Consider the following 5,740-nt stretch of genomic DNA (forward strand, 5'->3'; position numbering starts at 1 on the left):
AAAAACACATTTTAAAAAAATATTTTATTAAAGGTCTTTATAGAGCAACATCCAAACCCCACATCCAGCTGCCAAGGAGACCCTGCTGTGCTGTGGGTACTGGCTAGAACAGGACAGGCAGCTCTGGCTTCCCACCTTGCTGTTCCAAGATGGGGGTGGTGGGCAATATCTCATCTTTGGGCTCCACAATGCTCACGTGGTGAGGCACGGGATTCTTAGGTCCTGTATCACCATTTGGGTCCCAAGGAAGCATGGTCTGCACTTAGAAGCCCAGCACACCCTGCCTGAGCCACGCATGGTGCATGGTGGTGTCAGTGTAGTGGTTAGCAGGGTCCCCACTGTGGATCATCAGACCATCAACAAACTTCATGAATTTAACCCTCTATCTTTGGAGTTACCCAGACACCACAACCCCACAGCCTTTGGCCCCTCTCTCCATGATAAATGCCAGCACGCCACAGTAGGCTCTCTGCACAGCAAGGCCTCCTAGCGGTCTGCAACGCAGGCTGTCCCTGGACAATGACACACAGGCCTCTTGTGGCCACCTTTCCAGCATGACACTCCCATTGCCCTCAGAGAAACCAAATCTCTTCTGAAACACAGCAGTCAATTTCTGCATCTGACGGCCCTTCTCACCAAGAGTATTCTGTGTTTTGAAGGCCAAAATATGTAACCATTTCTGTCCTGGTTGGTGTAACTTAGACCTCAACCCCAGAGTAGCCATCTTCAGCCAGCTCCCGAGTAAGAAACTCATCCAGTTCAGCTTTGAGGATGCCATCAGCAAAAAATGTCCTATTCTTGGAAATGTGCACTGCCATCCTACTGCCGTGCACTGCTGAAATGAAAGGCACAGATGTGTTCTTCTAATCAGTGACTTGGTTTTTCATTTTCTTAAATGGTGTCTTTTAAAGAGCAGTTTTTAATTTTGATAAAAATACAATTTATTTATATTTTCTTTTAGGATTGGTGCTTCTTGTATCCTGTGTAAGAAATCTTTGCCTATCATAAGGTTAGAAAAATTTTCTTCTATGTTTTATTCTAGAAGTTTTATTGTTTAGCTTTTACATATAGGCCTATAATTCATCAAGGGTTGGGTTTTTTTTTTCCTTTTTTTTTTTTTTTTTTTTTTTTTTGCATTTTTCTGAAGCTGGAAACAGGGAGAGACAGTCAGACAGACTCCCGCATGCGCCCGACCGGGATCCACCCGGCACGCCCACCAGGGGTGAAGCTCTGCCCACCAGGAGGCGATGCTCTGCCCATCCTGGGCGTCGCCATGTTGCGACCAGAGCCACTCTAGCGCCTGAGGCAGAGGCCACAGAGCCATCCCCAGCGCCCGGGCCATCTTTGTTCCAATGGAGCCTTGGCTGCAGGAGGGGAAGAGAGAGACAGAGAGGAAGGCGCGGCGGAGGGGTGGAGAAGCAAATGGGCGCTTCTCCTGTGTGCCCTGGCCGGGAATCGAACCCGGGTCCTCCGCACGCTAGGCCGACGCTCTACCGCTGAGCCAACCGGCCAGGGCTCATCAAGGGTTGATTTTTATATATAGTGTGACATAGGAGTTAAGGGGTTTTTTTTAATGCATATATCCAGTTCTTCTGGAACCATTTGTTGAAAAGACAATATTCTTTTCCCCATTGAATTACCTTGGCATCTTTGTTTAAAAAAAAAAATCAACTGACCATAAATGGATCTACTTCTGGACTCTAGTTTATTGTTCATACTATTCCAGTATAATAATGTCTTGATTACCATAGTTTTATAGTAGGTCTTGAAATCTGTAAGCCCTCCTCCAAATTTATTCTTCTTTTCCAAAATAATTTCATCTTCTGGTCCTTTACATTTTCATAATACATTTTAAATAAGCTTCCTCGTTTCTATTTTTTAAATGTCTGTTGAGATTTTGATTGGGATTGCATTGACTCTATAAATCTGTTAGGTAGAACTGACATTTTAACAATATTGAACTTTTTAATCCATGAACAAGGTAAATTTGTCCATTCATTTGGAGCTTAATTTCTTTCAAAAATGTTTTGCAGTTTTCAGTACCCAGTTAATATAAGAATATTTATATATAAACTTATATGAAAACATTAATTTTTAATATTATAAATAATATTTTATATTCTAATTATTTGTACTGAATATAGATATACAATTAATTTCTACATATTGACCTATGTTCTGCATTCTTGTGAGAGTTACTTTTTGGTTTTAGTTAGTGGCTTTTTTTGTAGGATCCTTAGGATTTTTCTAGGGTCATAACTTTACTTCTTCATTTCCAATATGTATGCTTTGGGTTTTTTTTTTTTCTTTGCCTTTTTGTTCTGGCTAGGACCACAGCAAAATGTTAAATAGAAATGTTGAAAGAAAATTTCCTTCCTTGTCTCTGAACTTAGGGGGAAATATTCAGTCTTTTACCAAAAAGCATAATGCTAATTACAGATTAGTACATGCACAAAAAGTGTTTTTACAAAACTCAGAATCCATTTATGGTAAAATAAATAAATAAATAAATAAATACCTCTTAGTAAACTTGGAATCAAAAGTCAAAGGTATCTATGTTGTTGTCTTCCTTTCAAGACTTGAGTGTTGTTTTCACAGGTAGTTAATTTATGTGTGGATTAACTTGTTGTTTTTTTTTAAGGCATACTTTTAAGCTTTATGGAGGCAGATTAGGGCTAGTTTGATCAGCCCTAATCATGAGGCACAAACTCTCTGGTAGTCTACTCAAAACCCTAAATGTCCCATGAGGCCTTTTCACAGTGGTTGGTCAGAACTCAAGCATCTCCCAACTCTGTGTGAGTTCCCCTTACACATGCAGAATTTAGTATTTACCCAAAGACTCAGAGGGAACGCCATGGCCTGGAACTCCTCTCTGTAGTTTCTTCCTCTAAAAGGTTCTGCCCTGCAAATTCCAGCTGCCTAAGCCTCCTAGCAGTCTAATATCTGTCTTGTCAGTTCAGTAAGGACTCTGCATCCTGTTTTCACCCTCTTTCCTGGGTTGGGATCCAGCAGATGACTGTGGTAAAAAGGCTAGATGATTGTAAAGCTCACCTTGTTTATAGCCTTTCCCTCAGAGGGTCCAGTACCTTGCTGCCAACTATTTCATGTCTGAAAACAATTATTTAATCTATTTTATCCAGTGTTCTAATCATGTATGGGAGAATGGCTAGCCAGTATTACTCATTCTGTCATCAATGGAAACAGAAGTGTCACTGATCTCTTTTAATTTTTCTTTTCTTTTCTTTCTTTTTTTTTTTTTTTTTTTTTTTTTTTTGAGAGGAAGGGTGATAGTGAGACAGATGCCCACATGCACCCAGACTGGGATCCACCTGGCAACCCCTATCTGGGGCCAATGGTCAGACCAACTGAGCTGTCCTCAGTGCCTGGGGCCAATGCTCGAACCAGTCAAGCCACTGGCTTCAGGAGGAGAAGAGGGAAAGTGGGGGAGAGGGAGGGTTAGAGAAGCAGATGCTTCTCTTGTTTGACCTGACCAGGATTTGAACCTGGGACTTATGCATGCTGGGCGGACACTCTATCCTCTGAGCAAACCAGCCAGGGCTATCTCTTTTAATTTAGAACAGGGGTCAGTAAATATTTTTTCTGAAAGGGCAGAATATTAAATACTTCAGGTTTGCAGGCCATCCTTTTTTCGCTGCAGTCTCCCAACTATGACATCATAGAACAAAAGCCCACCATAGACAATAGGTAAGCTAATAAACATCACTATGTTCCAATAACATTTTATTTACACAAATAGACAACTGACCTGCAGGTCAGTTGGTGACCTTTGATCTAGGACAGTACCTCTGCCTGTTCCTTCCCCACCCACTGACACAATGACATAAGCTCGTTCAAGAGTCCAATCTGCTCAAATTATTAAAGTCCCCAAGTTCTAGATTCATTTGGTTATTTTCTCAAGGTATTGTGTAATGTATTTCTTCATTCTTGATATTTTTTATGAACTGTTAATTAGGTCAAAAGGCTTCATGAGAGTCAGATTAAATGTTTCTTGGCAAGAATAATGTGTTAGGCAATGTCGGGATGCATCATCTCGCATTCGATGCAACTGTGCTTCAATCATTGGTGAATTTGCCCACCCAGCCACCCATCATGTACAGTGCAGAGTGCTCTGAGGGGTACAGTGGTGTGACCCAACCTGCCTGTGGAGCGAAAGGAAAGCACAATGCTGGAAAAAAACACTGCCTTGCTCTGTCGTTCTGGACCAGTGCCAAAGGGCTCACTTTATCTGAAATATACTGCTCACAAAAATTAGGGTATATTTTATCGCTTCATATTCATATTTTTGAATTATCCTCTAATTTTTGTGAGCAGTATAGTTGTGAAAATGCAGGTTCATCTTCAGACCCAATGAAATAAAATCTTTTGGGGAGTTCCACGAATCTGCATTTTAACCAGATCCATTGTTACAATAAGGTTAAAGGAAAGCAGATGTGGTGACCATCAGTTCCTAAGGGGAAAGCCACACCCTGGGAGGAGGCTGATTCCTCTGATTTACCATTGGGTCTACCAGTCTACCAGACAGGTCAACATGCTTCTCAGCCCTTCAGATGAAGAGAAAAAGCATCCTGGCCTCAGAAACTGTGGTTATCTTTAAATGTGTCCACAAATTATTTAAGGCACTTCCCTTCCAAAGGTAGAAGTTAATTCTTCTCCCCTTGAGTGTGGGCCAGACTTAGTGACTTGTTTGCAACAGATAGACTACAGCAGAAATGATGATGTGTGACTGCAAGATTCTATCCTGAAAAGCACTGCAGCTTCCCCCTCGCTTTCTGTTCAATCCCTTGCTCTGAGGGAAGCCAGGCATCATATTGTAAAGTACTCCAGCAGCCCTATGGCTGTCCCCATGGGAAGGAACTGAAGCTTCCTGCCAACAGCCAGCATCAGCTTGCCAGCCCTGTGAGTGAGCATCTTGGACATGGGCCCCGTCACGTCCAGCCAGAGACCTTGACTGCAGCCTCATGAGAGACCATAAGCCAAAACCACACAACTGAGCTGCTCCTGAGTTCCCGCCCCACAGAAACACGTGAGAAACACGTGTATGTTCATTGTTGTTTTAAGCTCCTCATTTTGGAGTAGTTTGTTATGCAGCAATGGGCAACTAATCCAGGGACTTTGCATATCGCTTTAGGATGACTGCTGGGTGGCGCCAGTGAGCCCCGTCTGCCACTCCTGAGAGAGCAGTACTTGTCTACGGCCATACCACCCTGAACGCGCCCGATCTCGTCTGAGAGAGCAGTACTATGCCAGGCTCTGCACACTGTCCTGTGTGACACATGGGTTCTCACTTGGCTGCTGACCTCACAGTGAAATTCCCAAGCAGAAGCCTACACTAGGCCTCCAAAGAATCTGGGGTTGGGCAAACTATGTTTGGAGATGACTCCATTGCTCCTTCCTTACCCACAGAGTGTTCTTTTGAGACAGGTATGAATGGAAGACAGCTGGGCAGCCCCATGTTGGTCTTGGGAACAACTTTTCTCAATGTAGAGCCAACAGCACACATGGGTATCAAAACTGCACCTTTGATTCATTAACACCATGTTCTAACAAAAGCAGTTGACCAGCCCTGATATTGAACAATAACAAAACAATACTTTGGTGCCAAAACAATCCAGTCAACTCAATGGGGCTTATGATGAAAAGTTAAAATTGAAGGGATCACCAATACTTTTTGGTTTAGAGTGAGTTTGGGGGTGAGGGAGCAAGGTGCAGTATTATGATG

The 5,740-nt window shown here is 42.6% G+C and overlaps 1 pseudogene; it reads right to left on the reverse strand.

Moving 5' to 3' along the window:
- Window positions 1-37: 37 nt before the first annotated feature.
- LOC136319499 (small ribosomal subunit protein uS3-like) lies at window positions 38-818 on the reverse strand (annotated as a pseudogene).
- Window positions 819-5,740: the final 4,922 nt, after the last annotated feature.

This window comes from Saccopteryx bilineata, chromosome 1 (assembly GCF_036850765.1).
Source record: "Saccopteryx bilineata isolate mSacBil1 chromosome 1, mSacBil1_pri_phased_curated, whole genome shotgun sequence".
Lineage (NCBI taxonomy): Eukaryota > Metazoa > Chordata > Mammalia > Chiroptera > Emballonuridae > Saccopteryx > Saccopteryx bilineata.